Below are 22,756 nucleotides of genomic sequence, written 5' to 3' on the forward strand. Positions count from 1 at the left end.
TGTTCCTCTTTTTACTTATTACAGAGTGAAATATGTTGAAATGTGTATAGCAAAATGTTTTTATCTACAGAAATTATTAATTTAATGTTCTTTTGTATTTTAATTTAAATTATATTTATAGATGTGCAAATTTCAGTCACTTTATTAGTTGGTATTGTGGCTGAATTTGAACAAGGTAGAGTCAGTATAACCAGTGTGTTTCTTCGTGCCAGTCCCAAGCCCGGATAAATGGGGAGGGTTACGTCAGGAAGGGCATCTGGTGTAAAAGTTTGGATGATCCGCTGTGGCAACCCCTAACGGGAGCAGCCAAAAGAAGAAGAAGAGTCAGTACATTCTAAGACTGGCAGTCATGTGGCAGTGCCATAGTTGCAAGCTATTGGGTCAATCTTACACAATCTTGAGTTCCAAGCATATAGTTGCTCTCATGTGCCGAGAAGTTATTTATTTAACATTTTACACACCTAACTGAATTAGCTGAACATCTCTCTCACTTTGAGATCACATTTGGGATTTGGATGACAATTACCAGGAGAAATGTTGAGTTGTGAAGCAATAGTACCAAGTCTGTAAATACTTATAATGCAAAATGTATTCCTCCTCTCCAATGTTCTCTTCAGTTCAGATTGATAACAGATGATCACCTTGGTTGTAAATTTCACAGATTCTGTTCTTTCCCTAGACCATCAGTGCCAAATTTAAACAACCAAACACAAGTGCTTTGTCACCAGGCACATTCTGTTGTGTTTTGTTTGCCCATTTTACCAGAAAGCTGACAAAATCTGCCTTGTTGCTCAGATTTGAACCATTGTTGCTTAGCCAATGCACAATACTCACCATTCTTTCAATCTCACTAAGGAACCTCTGAACATATGTGAACAATCAAACCCTTGGTACTATAAATAGAGCTTCCATATCTAGAGGTTGAAGAGAGAAGGACGTACTCCAGGTTGTTTCATCTTCTTCATATTAAGGTTCAAGATAAGGTTTCCGCTAGTACATGTACAGTATAAGCTAGGTGACAGACTTTTGTTTTGAAAGCAGTAGGACAGTTCCCATTTTTACAATTCCCAGGAGGTGGCAGCTCGTAAATACATGTGTCATTATAGTCATGAGAATTTGTGAAACATTACCGGTACTTCATACCTGTGAGTATCGGCTGACTTCAAATGCTGTAAGTATATATAGAAAAACTCCTGGTACTTCAAAACGCAGAAGGGCCGGTGAGCACCAGCCCACTTCAACCACTGGTTATACCATTACATATAACCCATATTTGCAGACAACTTGCATTCACCTTGTATTCAAACATTTTTTTATTATTATATTAGTTTAACATAATAGCACACACATTGGCTAGGTCATTGGTGTGTTACTAGTGTTTTCAGCTTATTTTACATCACCTCTGTCTAATGACTGTGGCTTGCATAGTAAATATTATTTAGCAAATGTCAGCCCCTGGGTGTGTGCTTTTGAATGACAGATGATCTCCCCCTCAGAAATTATGTGATCTGGCCAAACAGAACAGACTGAATACAGTCTACGGATATCAAAAAACAAAAGTCTGTAGAAAGCCCTGATTCAACCAGTTTCTTTTTAACGAGAAGCTTCATCATTAGCCATTAATTTTCAAATAACTACAATGGAAACTTCAATGAGTTCTAGCCCTTTCAGGACCAAGTATGTTCAACCCAGGTAACCATGATGAACTGTCATGGATCCCACGAAGGCCAGTGATCAATGAGTATTATTACCTTACCTCAAATCTATTTTTATAGAGTTCTGAGGATGCACAATAAAACCTATACTGGGTCTCCTCATTTGAGAAAGTGTAGAACCATTGGATAGATCAGTATACAGAAGCAGCCCCCAATAAGGCACCACGAAAAGAACTTGAAACCAGTATGGCTTTCAGATATGCAATTTATCTCTTTACATTATGTTTTGAACTTAAATTTGAATCCACCTATATTAAGTTGCATTAATCCTTCTCTGTGTCAGTTCAATAGCCATTAGCTTGGATTTCCATGATAGCTTTTTATAGAAAATAGACAAGCTTATTTTACTTAAAAATATGTAAAGACTCTATCCACACTCCTCTAGATGCACAGATGTGCATATTTTTGTTCAAAGACAACAAACTCCCCCATATTTATATTTGCAATGTAGGCATGGATGTGTATGTCAAAGTTGAGTGAAAACAGAGGTTTTAGAGGAATTTGGATTGCAAACCCCTGATAATTCTGATCCATGGACATAGATGTACACAAAGTAAATGTAATAGGACTATTTGGAACAGAAATTATATTTAGAAGCCAAAATATATTTTCATGCTATTGGTTGGTTAGCTGTAATTTGGCCGGTTAGCTCACTTGGTTAGAGTGTTGTGGTAATAATGCCAAGGTCACTAGTTCGATCCCTGTATGGGCCAGAAGTGAACTTTTAGGGTGGAGTGGAGGCTCTGTGGCTTAAGGATCTGGGCTGGTAACTCAAAGATTTCTGGTTTAAGTCCTGGCACAGAGACAAAAGGAACGTTTCCTTAACCTGCAGTTGCTCCATGGATGCTGTACAAATAGTTGACCCTGCGCTCTGACCCCAAGATTAAAAAAAAATAAAAACTCTCTGTGTGTCTCTGGAGAGTAAGTTGGGGTTTGTGAAAAGAGAGAAATTCCTAATATACAAGAAATTATACAGTATATGGTGAATAAAGGAATAGAAATTGATAAAGCTCTCATTTTTTGTGGTGTATTACTGTATCCATCATTTTATTTACCTTTGTTGACTTTTACGCTCGATCCTCTCTTTCACTTGGGTCCTCCTTTTGTCAGCACTGTCCAGGGAAGCGAAGTGTTCCTTTGAAGACCTGCCTATTAATTGTTTTTTTAGTTACAGAAGCAACATGGCTACATTCAAATTTTACTCAGATAATATTTTTTCTTAATACTATAGCCATCTAAATGTGCCCGGTGAACATTATCTGTAAAGAAAGCCCCATTTGACGGCTCTAATAAATATCTTTTATTTCTCAGTTACAGCATAAATAAGAGCTGACAACACTTTAATTCTATTTCTATAACTGTGATGTTTGCGTTCTGGAGGATGTGAACTTCAGCTGGCATGAGCTATTGTCCGCTCTCCCCTCCCACCCCACTTTTACACCCTGGACAGTATTGCTGCCAAGCTCTCCTTATCTACACTTGTATAAAGGTTAAAATGGAAGTGAACTAAAAGTAGGGTGATAATGAAAAATTCCTTTAAGAAATTAAAATCCCTTTGGAACTTCCTCTCTACTCTTTTTTTTGTAAACAGCTTTTTATTATTAAGTGAAGACAAGTTGACAGGATATATAAACATATATAATAAACAGGCATAGCATTTAAAGTAACCCAACACACCCACTTCTCACCCAGCCTGAGCCAAGGGATAATTAAAAATAAAAAAAGCAGAGACAAGTCGAGATTCACACAATTGAGTCGCAGCAGACCAGGATTCAATTACACTACTGGAAGCATCATTAATCCGCGCTGCAGACAACTCCAAATGTATTAAGTTGTAGAAGGGGGACTGCCAGTTGTCTGGAATTTCATGTCTACTCTAGTGGCTGCTCCTGTTGCAGTGTGTGCCATAACAGTGCATTAAAAGGGATGGCAACTTAGCAAAGATTAGAATAAAGCTGGGGAAATAGAAAGCAAACCCCAAGAAAAAGCACACTTGCCTAAAGGTTATGAGATTCCAGTCTGGTACTTCAAATGTGTTTTCAGCCCTGCACAAAACATCCACTGGGCTAACCCAATGGGCCAAATCAATGACCTCCTACTACAAAAGTGCAAAATTCTTCACTTGAAACTTCAAGCAGTGCTTTTTCAACTCCTAAAAATCTATAAACGTACCAGATCTGAACTTAAAAAATTGGGTATACTGTATATACAATGATACCAAAAGAAATCAAGAAGGTGTTCGCATGATCTTCAATGTTTTCAGTAATCAACAACCAAAATGACCAACCTTTCATTCAGTTTAAACACTGGAGATTACAGCCAAATGATGCTAACAGGACATCAGCAGCAGAGGTATCATTTAGAGATAAGACACATCTTCGGGAAGTTCACATTCCACAGTGAAGGGGACAGGTGACAGATTTATACTCTCACTTAGTAAACAACGGGGCCCAGTGCCCTGAATTTGTTTGTTATAATCAAAAGAACTATGGGCCACACATCAGTGATTTTCCCATGAATATTGCTATGATTTTCCATCCATCCATCCATTATCCAACCCGCTATATCCTAACTACAAGGTCACAGGGGTCTGCTGGAGCCAATCCCAGCCAACACAGGGTGCAAGGCAGGAAACAAACCCTGGGCAGGGCACACACACACACACACACCCAGCACACACTAAGGACAATTTAGAATCGGCAATACACCTAACCTGCATGTCTTTGTGGTCTTTCATGGTGGAAGGAAACCGGAGTACCCGAAGGAAACCCAACGCAGACACAGGGAGAACATGCAAACTCCACGCAGGGAGGACCCTGGAAGCGAACCCAGGTCCCCTAACTGCGAGGCAGCAGCGCTACCACTGCGCCACTGTGCCACCCTTACTATGATTTTAATTTGAGATATGTTGTTACTTTGATCATTTTTAATAATAGTTTTTTTGGATTTAATTAACTGTGCTGTTTTTGGCTATTGACTTACCTCTTTGTTCTTTGATCATAATTCCGCCTGCACATCCTAATCTTTTTTTATTTATTATTAGTCTCCCTGGTTGCGACCCTGAGTGTATTCTGATCTGTTTGTTTAATATCCCGATTACATTTTCTCTGCCTTGAGTGTGCAAGCAGTACATCCTCTGTAAAGCTGAAAGTGATACTGACCCACCTATTCTCTAGCACCCAAAGCTCTGTATAAACATCTGTCCCATCTATGTCCAGCCAGCTATTTTCCACCCCCTAGAGATGCTCCATCTTCTTACACATTAATGAAATGCTGTTCCATATCCTAAAAGTCTGTTTCATTTGTCTAGTCCACCTGACATTTCACCCATATAGGCATTATAACTGCTCCTAGCCCTTCACTTTGTATATGGTGAGTGCATATGGCCGTTATACACTGCTTCTAACCACCTGCATCACTGTCTGGTTTGGGAACTGCAGTGTCTTTGACCATAAGAACCTACAATGGAGAGTGCACAAAGCAGAAAAGATCGTTGGAGCCTGTCTTCCATTAAAGACATCTTTATAAAGTGTTGCACCTGCAAAGCCTATATCATTGTGATGAACCACTCCCACTCCCACCCCTTACATGGTCTATTTGTCCCATACTGTAGCATCTGATCCAGTTCTGTTGCGCTCTGCAACAGCTTCTACCCCTTTGTTGTCCAGACTCCTTGCCCTCAGATCTGAAGTACCTCATTTATATTCAGTTCATTTATTACTGCCTGCTTTAAATTTTTACTACTGTTCACCTACCTGTTATTTATTTATCGAATAGTACAGCTCTTTACCTGTCTTGCACTTGTTCTGTGTTTATGTCTTGGGGCACCTTATTTCATTTTACATTAATTTATTTGCCTAACGCCTTTATCCAGGGTAACTCCAATTGGAGCACAGGCAGGTCACATTCCTTTCTCATGGTCACACAGTGTCAGTAGTAGGATTTGAACCCGCAACCTCAGGGTTTGAAGTCCAAAGCCTTAACCACTACACCACACTGCCTGCCCATGATGCAATGCTGTGTATGGGTGGTTTTTACAATAAAGGATGTGACTTTCCTGAGGCTGAGAGGAGCTACAGGAGCTGAGATACAGGAGTGACGTGGCCACCAGTTATTCCTGGTCTAGAACTAAGGGTTTATACTAACATTCCTGTTTAAGGAAAGCTTTGCTTACATTTTTTTTCCTTATTGGTTTGGTCTTTTTCTGGATCTTCCCTGCATGCCAAGAGAAACCCTAACAGAAGCACAAGTCGTCCTTCCAACAAAATAGCTCTGTGGATTCCTGAGATATGCAAGTTTCACTACTATGTGAAAGTCACAAACCTGCAAAGGGTCTCTCTTTATCTTCAACTTTATTTGTTTTATTTAAGGAAATACTGTTTTAAAATCTTTTTACTTCAATATTTTATAGCACCTCTCAGAGCTGTTAACACTAAGCACTACACAGACCACCATTTACACAGCAGTATAGTAAACAGACTGTGACCAAAAATGCAAATAATACATCTAACTATTTTCAAACACATTTTCAATCCAATCCAGAATGAAGGGGACTAAGTCCTGACCCAGCAGGTTCACGTGTAAGGCAGGTACTAATCTCTAAACTTAACACACTCAGACACACATACTGTATACTGTCACTTGGGCAATGTACACTCAGCAGTTAACCTAATGTGCACATTGTTATAATGTGGGTGTTATAACATGCAGACTTCTTTTATCGGAATCCGGTTACATCACTACAAGGTTAAGTAGACTGAAAAGGATCAACTGTGTTTGGGACGCCCACTCACACATAAACTTGCCTAATGAAATTCTACGTCTAAAAAATTATAATGCTTTATAATGAAATTACATGCTTAAGCTCACTTAATTCAGTAGCATCAGGAAAATAATGTAACTAGCCAGGCCATCACCACACATACAATTTAGAATCACCAATTAACCTAACATGCAGTTCTGCAAGGATGTGGGAGGAAAACCCATGCAGACACTTAGCAAGAACATGCAAACACCACATAGAAAATGTCTAGGCATGGTACTCAAATCCAGGAGGATGGATCTGTGAGGTAGAAGTTCTAACCACTGTGCCATCATGCCACCCATATACTGCATACCCCATTTGAAGTGTTTTACTAGCTGCAACCCACTATCCCTATAAAAGGGCATTACAAAAATTACAGTTGGGTATGTGAAGCAGTCATGTATGAATAAAACTTATAGTTAAGGGCTATTATTATATCAGAAATAACCTACCCTTGGAGTGGAGTTGGACAAACAAATTTCCTTTACTGCAGTAGTAGCCTGTAGACTTATCTTGCTCATCTGGAAGAATCCCACCCCATCACTCTTAAGTGAATGGGCAACAAATGTTCTATACTACATGAAATTGGAAGAAATCAAATTCTAAGTTTTAATTTCAACCCTTTTTTTAAAATATGGCAGGATCTAATCAATAACATTTTAGAATAAGCTTCCATTTTGGGGAAAAGGATACTCTTCTTTTCTTGCTCCTTTTATAGAGCAGCTTCAGTTACTGGTTCCTCTCTCATTCTCTTGGGTGGTGTTTGAATTTTGCTTTGATTTGTTAAATTTGACTTGACTGTATGGAATGCTATCTGTTTCTAATTAAAATCAATAAAATATATATATAAAAAAATAAATAACCCACCCATGATAAAGAAAAATGTCAAATGACACAAATATTAATGATACTGTTTTAGTGTAATGGAATTTATTTACAGGTGCATTTTTCTAATCACCCTTTTGAGCGACAGGTGGTATGGATGGAGCAATGGCAGCAGAGCCAAAGGGGCTCAGGGGCCCTCGGTGACACAAAGGTTGTTTTGCAAGATTTTTATTTACACGTTTGGCTGTTTAACATTGGAATAAAAAACATTAACAGTGTTGTCATTCCCACAACCCCACCATGTTTATTTATATCAATTGACCTTTTTAATGTAGCTTACATGCTTGATGTAATTCCATTGATAGTAGTCATTTTACTTCCATATAAATTTAAGTTTGATCATATGGTCAAAAATTCACTATCAATTTAGGGCCAGATTTTTGATTCTATGATGTTGAAAATATTGAGAAAAGGTGATTTTAGCATGGTGTCTGTATGTGTCAGTGTAAAATTAAAGCTGTTTTTCATTTCGTAAAATTGCAGTTTTTATTGGAAGATAAAGCTGTTTTTTACAGTTGATAACTTCTGAAAAAAAGAAGTTTTTTTGAGATACATTATTTAACTTTACATATGGAAGTACATGCGTGCACACTGGAATACCTACACAAACTCCCAGAATTAAAGGAATTTATAAGTAAAGATTGCTGACAGTTTGTTTGCCTGCCACAGCACATGCTGGATGATGAAGAGAAAGAAATACACACACACACACACACACGCATACACACCTTGACGACGAGAGCAGAGGCTTTAAGCCACCTCTGTAGTAATCAATCTATCCATGCAGCTTCTTTCCTTCATTTGACCCCAGGCGTTTAGCTTCAAATTTCAAAATTATTGAAGATATTCATTTGATTCAATTCCGTTTTCATTTTACTGTATATTAATTTTTGTACATAATAAATATACTCGTATAATTAATTAATGTACTTTATTGTATATTATTACACAGTAGGTCGCTTCTATTGCATTGGCAAATGTCCCGTTAGGTGGATGTGAAATGTACATGGAAGTAGCGTATCACCATTCCAAATTTTTCTTTTTCTATTAAATTAATTTCACATTTGGAAATAATTTATGTTTTGCCGTAGGGCCCATCAAATCCCAGCAATGCCACCGATTGCAGGGAATTTCATGTTGAATGGACACGCTCCAGGTAGTATTGACGGCATTAGGACACTTACACCGTATTAGGGCAGGAATGTGAAAGCTTCGCTCTTCGGCCGGGAGCTCGCGTTGCTGCTTGCACATGCGCTCCTGGTGCTGCAAGTTTCCTATTAAACCGGAAAGACCTCCGGGAAGAAAAGGCGCAGTCAGGTAGCTTTCACCATACAGAGTGAAAATAATATAATAACAACAACAGGCAAAGACAAACCAAATAAGAAACCCACAGGAAAACAGGAGAGTGCAGACGTTTTCCACTCTTTGAAGGTGAGTGCAGCGCATGCATTTGCAGCTATTCTCTACATCATAGCGTCGCGTAGAATTGAACAGGCAACGGAAATAATATAAACGCGACAGATGGAAAGAGTCCACGACCGCAAGCAGCCCCCCAAGAGACGCAAAGATAAAAGAGTATCGTATCATTCTTCTCACGCTAAAGGCTTGTGTGAGTTCTTCGTGTGTTCGTTTATTTTGTTTTTAATGTGTAGTTGCAGCAAATATCTCGGGGTACAATGTTGTGACTGCATGTCATTTTCAGTCAATAGGATGTGTTTTGTTGCAGGTGAAGTACATCAACTGTTGTGTGGAAACGTTGGCTTTATGCTGACGTTCAAGTGCCCTTCTTTGAATATTTTGACCGAGATTCATAAAAAAGCACAAACAACAGAGAATATTAAAAAAAAAAGCAGAACTGTTAACAAAAGACTTAGCTCTGGTGTTCCAGTTTGTTACCCGATATCAGTAAGATGCTCATGTATAATAGATGCCGCTGTGGATATGTTTTCAAGGATTGGCCTTCCACATAATGAAACGAACGATGACGAGATAGGTAGATGCGATACAGTATACAAGTGACAGCAAGTACTGCGTACTTTCCAGAGTTGCTTAAAAATCTGTCATGATACGAAAGTATTACAACTATCTTTTGATCTTTAGTTGTTAGATGGCTGGTTGAGATAAGGCTCGCCATATTCGCACTGCTACTTAACTGTCTTACAGGATGCCTCTGTACTTGTCGCCACAATAATGACTCAAGTGTTGATTTTTTTCATCTTGCGGTACGACATGCATTGCAAAATATTGTGTCAACTGTAAAAGGCCTCCGTAACAGAATGAAGTGGAGCTATTCATTACAAGGAGAGGAGAAGTTACAGCAGTCTGTCAAGAAACGGAATTAGGACAGTTGGGGAATTTTGTTAAATGAAGTACAATATGCTAATATTGACCGATTTGCCAAATAATTTTCTTTTAGACTGCACATCCTCCATATTTGAAACTGATCGGGGGGTCTAGGGTGTTAGGTGATTTGTTAATGGTTACTGTGGATGATTGGTCGGTTATTAGCAGCTTCCTTTCTTTTCAAACTTTTAGGTATGTTTTGCATGTTTAGTATAACAAATAATGATATGAAATTAACGTTATTTGTCCCTAGGGGGAAATATGGCCTTTTACATAAGCTCTTTAAATAAATCTAATCTCTCTATCTCTTTGTTTATATATACAATATACTGTATATACTGCTCATAAAAAATAAAGGAACACTTTTTAATCAGAGCATAGCATCAAGTCAATGAAACATCTGGGATACTGATCTGGTCAGTTAAGTAACACAGGGGGTTGTTAATCCGTTTCAGCTGCTTTGGTGTTAATAAAATTAACAACAGGTGCACTAGAGGGGCAACAATGAGACAACCCCAAAAACAGGAATGGTTTAACAGGTGGAGGCCACTGACATTTTTCCCTCCTTATCTTTTCTGACTGTTTTGTCACTAGTTTTACATTTGGCTACGGTTAGTGTCATTACTGGTAGCATGAGGAAATACCTGGACCATACAGAAGTTGCACAGGTAGTCCAACTTCTCCAGGATGGCACATCAATATGTGCCATTGCCAGAAGTTTTGCTGTGTCTCCCAGCAGAGTCTCAAGGGCATGGAGGAGATTCCAGGAGACAGGTAGTTACTCTAGGAGAGCTGGACAGGGCCATAGAAGGTCCTTAACCCATCAACATCTGTACCTTTGGGCAAGGAGGAACAGGATGAGCACTGCCAGAGCCCTACAAAATGACCTCCAGCAGGCCACTGGTGTGAATGTCTCTGACCAAACAATCAGAAACAGACTTCATGAGGGTGGCCTGAGGGCCCGACGTCCTCTAGTAGGCTCTGTGCTCACTGCCCAGCACCGTGGAACTTGAGTGGCTTTTGCCATAGAATACCAGAATTGGCAGGTCCACCACTGGTGCCCTATGCTTTTCACAGATGAGAGCAGGTTCACCCTGAGCACGTGTGACAGACGAGAAAGGGTCCGGAGAAGCCGTGGAGAACGTAATGCTGCCTGTAACATCGTTCAGCATGACCGGTTTAGTGGTGGGTCAGTGATGATCTGGGGAGGCATATCCATGGAGGGACGCACAGACCTTTACAGTCTAGACAACGGCACCTTGACTGCCATTAGGTATTAGGATGAAATCCTTGGACCCATTGTCAGACCCTATGCTGGTGTAGTGGGTCCTGGGTTCCTCCTGGTGCACGACAATGCCCAGCCTCATGTGGCAAGAGTATGCATGCAGTTCCTGGAGGATGAAGGAATTGATACAATTGACTGGCCCCCACGTTCACCTAACCTAGATCCAATAAAACACCTCTGGGACATTGTTTTGGTCCATCCGACGCTGCCAGGTTGCACCTCAGACTGTCCAGGAGCTGAGTGATGCCCTGGTCCAGATCTGGGAGGAGGTCCCCCAGGACACTATCTGTCGTCTCATTTGGAGCATGCCCCCGACGTCATCAGGCATGCATACAAGCACATGAGGGTCATACAAACTACTGAGTACGATTTGGAGTTGCTGCAATGAAATTTTGGTGAAATAGACTAGCCTGCCGCATCATATTTTCACTTTGATTTTTCGGGGTGGCTTTGAATTCAGCCCTCTGTAGGTTGATAATTTAATTTCCATCAAATGATGTGGCATCCTTTCATCCCTAACGTATTACCCAGTCCATATCAGTAGAGATATCCAGCAGGATTTTATTTTTCCCATTGAGATCTGATTTGTTTTCCAAGTGTTCCTTTAATTTGTTTGAGCATATATATATATATATATATATATTTGCAGTTGGAGATCCACAAAGGGAGAAAAAACGAATCACGTATCATAAAATAGTTTTATTCCTGAGCTTTCAACCCCTGTCAGGGGGTAAGTAAAATTTAAGGCCAGTACAAAAAGCGCCAGAGAGTTGGCCGAGTCTTGGCTATCAGATGAAAATGCCATCAACAAACACTTGGACATAAACCCAGCATATGCCAACTTAAGAAGGACATATGCACTTTAATTAAACGATACACCCCCCCCCCCTTTGATCATACGGACTTAGTCACCTCCACCCACCCCCCACTGAATGTGTTGCTATATATTGCCTTTGATTCTTGTAAGTCTAAGCATTATCCTCTGATGAAGACCCCTGACAGGGGTTGAAAGCTCAGGAATAAAACTATTTTATGATACGTGATTCGTTTTTTCTCCCTTTGTGGATCTCCAACTGCAAATATGCAAACCATATCACAGACCTTCTCTTCCATATATATATACTGTATATATATAATATACCGAACAAATATTTTTTGTATTGTTATTTCTGAGACATGTTGTAGTAGTAGTAATATTATAGTTACAAACGGTTAACATCAATATGTGTTTTGAATAATGATTTAAAAAAATGTCCTTTTTATTTAATTTGACCTTTTAACAATTCTATATGAAAATATAAATGCTTTCTCAATTTTAAAATAAAGTAAAACTTTGAATAGAATTTTAAATTTGGCTAGCAATATCTAATGGCTGATCCATCAAGTAATTACTGAATTTACTCTGTCCTGTGTAAATAGGCTTTTCAATTTTAGCTTAATTCTCCACATACTGTACCTCTGAGGACTTGAGCCCTTGGTTTGATTTGTTGCTGGAAGGCTTTCTTTGAGGAGTTTGAATGTTCTTACTTTGTTTACTACAATTCAAAGACATCAAACGTGCCTAAATCTGTTGTAATTTATACTTTAAGCTTTACTCTGAAAGGTTATTTTTATAATCGGTGTGATTATTTGTTTTGAAAGGTATGTCAATATGAAAATGAAATACTAAATCTACCTGTTCAAAATAAATGAAATTTTACATAAAATTTCTCAATCCAGCATAATACACTTTATGGTTGAGGGTGGCCAGATCTTGTCCTAGTAGAATTAGACACCACACAAGAACCAGCCCTTTACAGAATCACTAGTCCATTGCTAGGCCCTTTACATTTGAACACAATGGCCAGGTATGAATCATCATTTACTCTAATACTGTACATGGATCTTTGGGACATGGAATTAAAACAGGAGTGCCAAGGAAAATAAAAAAAATAAATTAAAAAGTCCACGCAAGCATGGGGAAAATATACAAATTCTGCTTAGACAATGACTGCGTGTGTAGCCCAGGACAAAATGTTCAACTTTCAAAAAAGAATGAGAATAGACACAGAATAAAGTTAATTGTGTTTCTATTTTAGTGTGTACCAAAGTAAAAACTCTATTAAGAAGAATTAATTTAAAAATGTATTCCATTAAGCTGCTGGCCTTAATGCCCCTGCATATTGCTAAACACCTGGCTTATTAAAGCTGGTGTATTGTAGTACAATTTTATTTTGTGATATTCATATCATTTAGCTATTGAGTTGGATATTCGTCTTTTGAAATAGTCAGTATGTCTACTAATTTTTAAACTACGCTTTTCCAAGCATTTATCATGTTCAGGTCACTCAGTGGAAATGCAGTGCAGTTTAGTGTTCACTTTTTAGTTTTATTTTGCTCTTCACAAATTTTAGATTTGTTAAAAGATAGGCCCCTGGAAACAGAATATATATTTTTCTATATAACATAGAGCAAATGTGTTTAATGTTTCTCTAGCGTTCCTATTTATTATCTTTAGTTTCATCAATGATGTGATTATGCATCTATCTTGTTGCTAAAAACAAATCTTTTGGAAAATGTGAACTAATGATGTGTTTTCCCTTTTTTGCAGCTGAACTGATTTAATAAAGAATAATTGAATTTTGCAGTTTTTTCAGTGTCAATATGCCATTGATAAACTGAGGTCAAGTTTGTGGATTTTTTTTTTTTTTTTTTTGCATTTTTTTGCTCCTGGTCTTGATATATGCATCTCTGCAGAAATGCTAATGTTTTCTGGGTTTATCTGTGGGGATATAAAATCAATGCATTTATTGATAATCCATATTACTAACCGAGAATGGTAAACCGGAAGGCATGGACCCAGGTACACGGCAATGGACGCAGGAGACATAGTGCGCAGGCGCCTACAGCGCGCGTCTCATAAACCGCAAGCGAAGTCTGATCCACCGCGAACGAAGGAGTCACGGTTCAAAAACGAAAGAGCTCAACTAACGAAGGAGTCACGGCTCAAAAACGAAATAGCTCAACTTACGCCACACAGAAAAGAGGATTCTGCACTGCACCCCAGAGTCAAACGGAAGACACTACGGGGTCCGCAAAGGTCCACAAAGAGAGTACGAAAGGCGCAGGCACCTACAACGCGTTTCTGAACTAGACGTCCACACTACACAGCATGGTCCGGGTAATAAGAATAAACGAACTCTCCGTATTAAATGTACGGCATCCTCACACGTCCAAACCATATAGCATATGTGAATCACATTACAGTGATGCATTATTAACAGTACAACCACAGAAAACGCTCCGTATTAACAGTAAGTGCAATTATCCATATTACTAACGGTAGACAACGGATAACTAATGGAGTCACGGTCACGGCTCCAAAACGATCCAACTTAACTAACGGAGCTACAAAAGCGAGCCCGCATGGATAAAAACAATAGACGTAGGCGCCTACAACGCGCGTCTGAAACCGCGGAAGCAAAACTGTCTCGGCTCCAAAACCAAACAGCTCGACTAACGGAGCTACAAAAACGAGCCCGCATGGACAAATACAATGTACATAGACGCCTACAACGCGCGTCTGAAACTGAGGAAGTAAAGCAGGCATGGGTTCAAAATGAAAGACCACAACTGACGGAGATACAAAAACGAGCCCGCCTGGATAAAATCAATGAACGCAGGCACCTACAGCGCGCGTCTGAAATGCCGCAAGCAAAGCAGGCACGGCTCCAAAAAGAAAGAGCTCGACTAACGGGGCTACAAAAACGAGCCCGCCTGGATAAAACAAATGAACGCAGGCGCCTACAACGCACTTCTTAAACAACGCAACCAAAGGAGTCACAGCTCCAAAACGAAACATCTCAACTAACGGACATACAGAAGCGAGCCCGCCTGAATACAATTAATGAACGTAGGTGCCTACAACGCGCCTCTCAAACAGCAGAGTCAATAGATAAATGGCAAAGAAAGGAACGACAGACGGCCGCTAAACAATTCCGCCAATTAGCTGACAACGCATTCTGTAATGAGTCCACTATTAGTGAACATTCATTAGGATTAATGAATATACTTCCTTTGTTCGTCATCTACACCTTTACACTCCAATATATCTCATACATTCATCAATGTATTTCGGGTTACCCAACACCGGGGGTAGGCGAGCGAAGCGAGCAGGGGGCGGAGCCCCCTTGTTATACAATAATATGCATTCCAAAGGATGGCACACTGCAAATGTTGGATCTGCTGCTACAGTCATTTCTTAATAGTCTGTCCATATTTAAGTTGAGTGTTTTACTTCATTTTGGGTTTTGTTATGTTACAGAAAATGAAGAGCTTATTAGGAAATATGTACAGTATTTGGAAAGCAATGACCACGTTCCCACGTTTGAGTCGTGCTGTAAATTCTTACTGTGAAATATAATTGACAAATAATTTGGTTAATGAACTTGTGAAGAAGGTGGAGCTGAAGTATTACGTCACTTCATTAACGAAAATGTCGATGAGGGGGCGGGGGGGAGTGTGGGGTTTGATGGAGAGCTGAAGGCGGATGACGGAGATAGGAGGGTGGATGGCGGAAAACGGACATCGGAGAACTGAGAGCGGACGGAGGAGGGAGGAGAGAGGAGGGAGGAGGGGTGACTGGGGATTCCTTGCAGGGAGGAGGAATATTTTATCGAAGGTAGTAGGAAGGATGGAGTTTTTTTGGAGGGAGGAGGATGTCCTAAAATGGACACTGTACAGGTGAAATTGTGCCTGGCTAGAAACATATTTGGGAAAATTAACTGGAGTAATGAGCAATTAGTGGATCATTGGTTGTGTTGTATTTGTGTGTATGTTTTTTTTTTTTTTTGTTCTGTTCCTCTAGAAAACTTTTTCACCGACTCGGGTCCCTGCAGCGCTCCATGCCAAATTTTTGTTTCCTGCTGCCTCTCCTCAGCGTTATTCGGGAGCCCCCTATGAGCATCGGGTTACTCTAGCTACTCCATAAAAATTGCTCAGTTGAGTAGACCCCTTTATCCCATGCTCCCCACCCCCCGAGCGTCAGCCCTATGCACCTCTGAGGAGCTCTCCTGGCTGCCTCCTTCCATCTTTCAGCACCCCAGCTCCATTGTGATGCTGCCCTTTCTTTTTTTTTTGTTTTGTTTTCAACTTCTGATCTCTCCATCTGACCTTTTCCTTTTCTTTTGGTCTGTCTCTTTCTCTGTCATTTTTTATTTTTGTAGCTGCAGTTCAGGCTTCTTTATATCTTGCCTTTGTGACTGGCTGCAGGAGTGATAAGCTGTTACCTCCGAAGCATGAATGAGACATCTGACTGATCTGCCTGTCTCTGCATGTGTGTGTGCAATCAGCCAAGTACCCCTAATCGCCAAAGTGAAGTACACTTGCGCACACCCGCACCCAATTGAAGCCTGCACTTCATGAAACGCGATTATTTGGATAGGAACATAAGAAGTGAGACAAAGGTTCAGTCCTTGAAGCTTGGCTGGTTAACTAATAGCTAAGCTGTCCAAATGTATCATCCAGATGTTTTACTGTATAACCGTTTCCACTCCCCAGTGCAAAATACAGTAATGGAAGTAAACTCCTCAGAGAGGAAAATAAATCAAAAGTCAGTATTCAACACTGTAGCAAGTCTTTTTCTTCCAACCATCCATCTATCCTCTTCCGCTTATCCGAGGTCGGGTTCCGGGGGCAGCAGCTTGAGCAGAGATGTCCAGACTTCCCTCTCCCCGGCCACTTCTTCTAGCTCTTCTGGGGCAATCCCAAGGCGTTCTCAGGCCAGCTGAGAGACATAGTCCCTCCAGCGTGTCCTGGGTCTTCCCCGGGGCCTCCTCCCGGTTAGACGTGCCCGGAGCACCTCACCAGGGAGGCGTCCAGGAGGCATCCTGATCAGATGCCCAAGCCACCTCATCTGACTCCTCTCGATGCGGAGGAGCAGCGGCTCTACTCTGAGCCCCTCCCAGATGACTGAGCTTCTCACCCTATCTTTAAGAGAAAGCCCAGACACCCTGCGGAGGAAACTCATTCAGCCGCTTGTATTCGCGATCTCATTCTTTCGGTCACTACCCATAGCTCATGACCATAGGTGAGGGTAGTAACATAGATCGACTGGTAAATTGAGAGCTTCGCCTTGCGGCTCAGCTCCTTTTTCACCACGACAGACCGATGCAGAGCCCACACTACTGCGGATGCTGCACCGATCCGCTTGTCGATCTCACGCTCTATTCTTCCCTCACTCGTGAACAAGACCCCGAGATACTTGAACTCCTCCACTTGGGGCAGGATCTTGCTACCAACCCTGAGAAAAAACCCTGAAAAAAAGTCTTTTTCTTAATTTCTTATATTTCTTAATTTCTTATAAAAGTAAATTACACATACATCTTTCTAAAAACATAAATTTAAGAACAGTTAAACAGGTAAAGTGTTAGGACCAGCTGAAATTAAAGCCTGAACCTGAACATTCTTAATGTACCTTATTACATTTTCCTTTATCAATATTATTCCTTGCCCAGTGTGGGCGGGATGCCTGGAAGGACCGGGAGAGAGACTATACCTCCCCCGGACCACGAGAGGGCTGCCACTTTGGTTAGTATGGGGGCCATGGGAACCGAGCTTGGAAGCTCAACCCTACTGGGGCCCGTGGCCACCGCAAGGGGGTACCCGGAGGATCCTAGAGCCCTGGAAACCAGCACTTCCGCCATACCAGGAAGTGCTGGTGGAAGGATTTCCAGGGTCACCCGGAGTGCTTTCGGTGCTCATGCGGCACTTCCACCACAACAGGAAGTTCATTGGGGGCACCTGGATCACATCCGTGTGGGGATAAAAGGGGACCACCTTCCTACTATCAGAGAGCCGGAGTTGGGTGGAAGAAGGCAACACTCGGGAATGAGGAGGAAAGGCGGCCCAAGGAGGACCATTGAGAGGCCTTGGAATTAAAGGGTGCACTGTGTGTGTGCGAGACTTGTGTTTTGGACATTGTGGAATAAATGTGTGTGTTCTTTAGAACTGCCGGTGCCCGTCTGTTTCTGTCCGGGCTGTTTTCTCACAGCAGATATACAGTTAGTAGGGCGCCTCACAGCTGCAGGATTCTATGTTCAAATTCAGTCCTGGTTGCTGTGTGTGTGGAGTTAGATTTTTCTCCAACTGTTTTTTACCCCACATTAAAGAGGTGCATGTGATAGGTTAAATGGAGACTCTAAAATAGTCCTCTATTAGTGCTCTGAGATGGACTGCCACTCCAGCCAGATTTGGTTCCCAACATATATCTGATGCTGCTTGGAAATACTGTATCACCTCAACCCTGACTTATGAAAAGTGAAAGCAGATGATGTTTTCATTGATAGAAATTGATAAATATAAGAGCAAAGAGCAAATATTCAAATACTTAGCATTGCATTATAATCTGTGTACAAATTCTAACATACAGTATATCTATCAAAGAAAACTAATTAAGAAATACTACACTGTGTAGTGATGAAAGTAAACCTAACTGTCCTTTGAATAGATTTTGTATGATGAGGCTGATCTCAAGTTTGGCAGAACACTGAAGCGCAGTATCGCTAAGTGGATGATAGCCACTTCATGCTGCAAAATCCTTTTAATCAATCTTTGGGAAAATGGACTTTGGCAGGTTGATAGTGTTTTTGAGATACATCTTCCAAACATCTGTCAATTTTCAGAACCATTTTTCAATGAAAAAGTCACAGATAGCTCATCAAGGCAACACTGAGTTCATTGCCAGAATTTTCCATGAGGGAAAATTATACACCACAAAAAATAATAGCGAATTTAAATTACTAGAGAAAACCAATATGAACAGAAAGAGTACAAACATCTCCTAAAAAGCTCTCAGCTGTATATAGGAAAATGGGTATATGAGGCATTCCCTTATCCTAATAATAATATGGGATTGGATTTAATGCACATAGCTAACTCTGGTTTGCCACTTTGTGAACAAAAGCAAATGTTCTAATCTACTTATGTAATAGTTCCCTGGGCCACATCACATTTTCTTGTCTTCTAAATATGGAAGTAATCTGTCCTGTTGAATTCAGAGCTCAGTTGTTCATCTATCAATTTTTCAGACTCGTTAATTTCAGACTTCATTTTTTTTAATTGCAAGGTGCTGGTGTGTAGTTCAAGTCCAACAGGAGAAGGCAGCAAACTGCCCTGGTTGGGACTCCAGTTAATTGCAACGCACATAACAAAATAACACATTCACACATAGAACCAGCTTAATATCAATAGCCCAAGACTGTGTCTTTAAGTCAACATGGATCTTGTTGTATATTCGTGTTAAAACCAGCAAGCCCGCGATTCTCGAAAGAATCGCAAATCCAAGAATGGCAATCACTTTCTGTTCCATGCAGTCCCTTTTTTGTTATTCTATGGCTGTGTCGTCAGCGAGAAGTCGTTTGCTGACGGCGGCGGATTTGTGTGCTGAAGTGACCATGGCGGCGGATCCGGGCATGGAGGGCTACATTACTAAACGAACGTGGTATATGCGATGGTGTGGGCGGTCGCATTCGGGCGGCTGTACAACCTTGCGTGCACGCTTTACCTCAGGTTTAGTTCACAGGTCGTAGCCATGGTAAAGTGTTGTTATCCATATGGGCTCGTTTACAGGTCGTAGCCATACGGGCTCGTGTTTTTATTACTAATCGTTGAGCTCCTTACATTTGGAGCCGTGACTCCTTTGCCTCTGCTGTGTCAGAAGCGCGTTGTGGGTGCGTTCGTTCATTGTGTTTATCCATACGGGCTCGTTTTGTATTTCCGTTAGTTGAGCTCTTTCCTTGTGGAGCTGTGACGTCTTTGCTTCTGGTGTGTCTGAAGCGCGTCGTAGGAGCCTCCGTGTATTGTTTTTATCCATGCGGTCTCATCTTTGTTGTTCTGTGGCTGTGTCGCTAGGTAGAACTCGTTTACTGTTAGGAAGCATACTCCAACTTACACACACTGACTGCTGGCACAGTGGATTAGAGCAGGTGTAGTTTACAGGTTGTGGTGTTTGGGCGCAACACACTGACTTTGGGAACTACGGGCTCGGTTTTGTATTACAAATCAAAGCGCGTTGTAGGTGCCTTTGTTCATTGTTTTTATCCATATGGGCTCGGTTTTGTATTTCTAATCGTTGAGCTCTTTGTTTTTGGAGCCGTGACTCCTTTGCTTGTGCTGTTTCAGAGGCGCGTTGTAGGTGCCTTCGTTCATTGTTTTTATCCATACGGGCTAGTTTCTGGTGTTTCTGAAGCGCGTTGTAGGAGCCTCCGTTTATTGTTTTTATCCATGCGGTCTCGTTTTTTGTTTCTCTGTGGCTGTGTCGTTAGGTACAACTCTTACTTTTAATACTGAATTTCCGTTATGTGATTCAAATATGCCACACAGACCGCTGGCACAGTGGATTAGAGCAGGTTTAGTTCACAGGTTGTGTTGTTTGGGCGCCACCTACTGACTCTTGGAAGCCGCTGGGTTTGACTCTGAGGCGCAGTGCGCATGCGGTTTGTCCGCCGTCCGTGCATAAATTAAACTGTCGTTTAGTAATATAGATATCAGCTACTATAACTAGACAACTGTTACTATTAAAAAAATAATAATAATAAATTGTACTATTATTAGTAATAACACAAATACTTTTCAGAGAAAGTACTCTTGCTGAATAGAATTGCAACACATTTGCTCAGATTGAACCTTCAAAACTTTACCTAAACTTTCTGTTATTCTCATTCTCTTGTTAATTTACACATTCAAAAATGGAATGAATTGGTATATTGTTTCTATTGAACATGATTACCGTATATACTCGAGTATAAGCCGACCCGAATATAAGCCGAGGTACCTAATTTTACCAACAAAAACTGGAAAAACTTATTGACTCGAGTATAAGCCTAGGGTAGGAAATGCAGCAGCTACTGGTAAGTTTCAAAAATCAAAATAAATACCAATAAAATTACCTTACATTAATTGAGGCATCAGTAAGTTAAATGTTTTTGTTTTTCGCGCACGCGTGTGTGTCTCTCTCTCGCATGCGCGCGCGTGTGTGTGTGTCTCACTCTCTCTCGCTTGCTGCACAAGAAATGCACAGGGAGAGACTGAACACATGCGGAAATCATCGCCGCGTACAAACCGAAAGGGAAACTGGCTTGTTTGTATACTTGGGGGAAGTGGGACCTGACTCGAATATAAGCCGAGGGTGACGTTTTTCAGCACATTGTGGGTGCTGAAAAACTCGGCTTATATTTGAGTATATGCGGTACTCTGCCCTTGCAAATATTGTCTCTGCCCATTGGTATTTCTGTGCTTGCTGGCTCTAAACTCTTGGCATTTACTTACATTGTCTTAATGTAATAGTACTAGCTGTTAAATAAATGTGCTGAAATATTTAGTGATCAGGTAATGTCAGAACATTAGAACATCCTGAAGAATATGATGATTTTAAATGCTTATGATTAGCACATACATAGCAAGGCATGCATGGCTTTTTTGACTATATATTATAGTTAGAAATTAGAGGGGATGAAACAGGGTCAAAATGTTCAGGGAATCATGGACATTGGAGTTTTCCTTCCCAGCCCTGCTGGATACCATGGGGGCTGCCAGAGGATGCTGCAGGGAGGCATAAGGATTTTTATGTGCACAATAACCCGGAAGTACGTCCTAGTCACAGCGACAGAAGAAATGACGTACTTCCGGGATGAAGAAGAAGAGTTTTCACCTGACCCGGAAGTGCTGGATAATCACATGGACTGAGGGATCAGAAGCACTTCCGGGTCAAGGACTATAAAGGACTGTGGGAGATCCCAGACGGGCGAGCTGAGTCGGATGGAAGGGTGACAACGCGTCTGGGAGTGGAGGATTGATTATTGTAGTTATTATTTTATTATTTTTTGAGTATTGTGGAGTGGAAGGTGCTTGATGCACATTATTGTCCAAATAAAATAATTTATTGGACTTTTTATCTGGTGTCTGGCGTCTGAGGGTTCAAGGGGACGACCGTGCCCCCAATCTGTCACAGTAGATAAAAGCTAATAGTTTGTGGGTAATTGTTTATGCCAAGTTTAGCACTATGCGGTTTCCTTTTAATGCAGAAGTTAATGTTAATGAAGTAAATGCGTGCAGTGTTACTCTGTCATCTGCATGGAAAGTATCATGTTTGCAGACAGGGTAGCAATGGTGCCTTGAAGACTTTTGAACCCGGTTTAATTTCTGTTCACTTTAGTATACACGTTCTTGTGCTGATGAGGTTTTCTTCTATGGAATGTTGTTGTTAGGTTAATTGGTGACTCAAAATGTGTCTTTGGTGTGCTTTACAGCGGACTGGTGTCATGTACTGGCTTGGCTCCTGACTTTGCAAAGTTAAACTCCAATATCCCCATAACTTTGATTAATATAGATGGATTATTTGATTGAGTTATGTCCCCTTATGTGGCTCACTTCATGTAATGCCTTTCACAGTTATTTTCATTTTTGGGCACATGCTTTCAGTTGCATTTGTGTTTTGTAGTTTTACAAAGGACATTGATTTGTGAAAGGCTTATTTTTTCTTATACGTTTGGTTTTTATTATTGTCATTTTTTCAAACAGTTCAATAATCAACATGGTCTTTTCAGAATATCTAGCATCTTGTTTATTTATTTAGAAATTGTAGTGCTTCCATAAGGATTTTTAATTTATAGGACATCTTATTTGTATGGTCATTATTGTCATGTGTACAGAGTACAGTTTAATTCCTACTTGTATGGGCTATTCAAC

General features: G+C 40.6%; 1 protein-coding gene across 1 annotated transcript in view; it reads left to right on the forward strand.

The window, feature by feature from the left end:
• The first annotated feature begins 8,632 nt into the window (after positions 1 to 8,632).
• Positions 8,633 to 22,756, forward strand: part of sdcbp (syndecan binding protein (syntenin)) — a 48,452-nt gene continuing 34,328 nt past the window's right edge. Inside the window, exon 1 of the mRNA XM_028803558.2 lies at positions 8,633 to 8,835. The gene's annotated coding sequence lies outside the window, so the exon portion shown is untranslated. The remainder of the gene's footprint in view (positions 8,836 to 22,756) is intronic.

Source organism: Erpetoichthys calabaricus, chromosome 6 (genome assembly GCF_900747795.2).
Source record: "Erpetoichthys calabaricus chromosome 6, fErpCal1.3, whole genome shotgun sequence".
Lineage (NCBI taxonomy): Eukaryota > Metazoa > Chordata > Cladistia > Polypteriformes > Polypteridae > Erpetoichthys > Erpetoichthys calabaricus.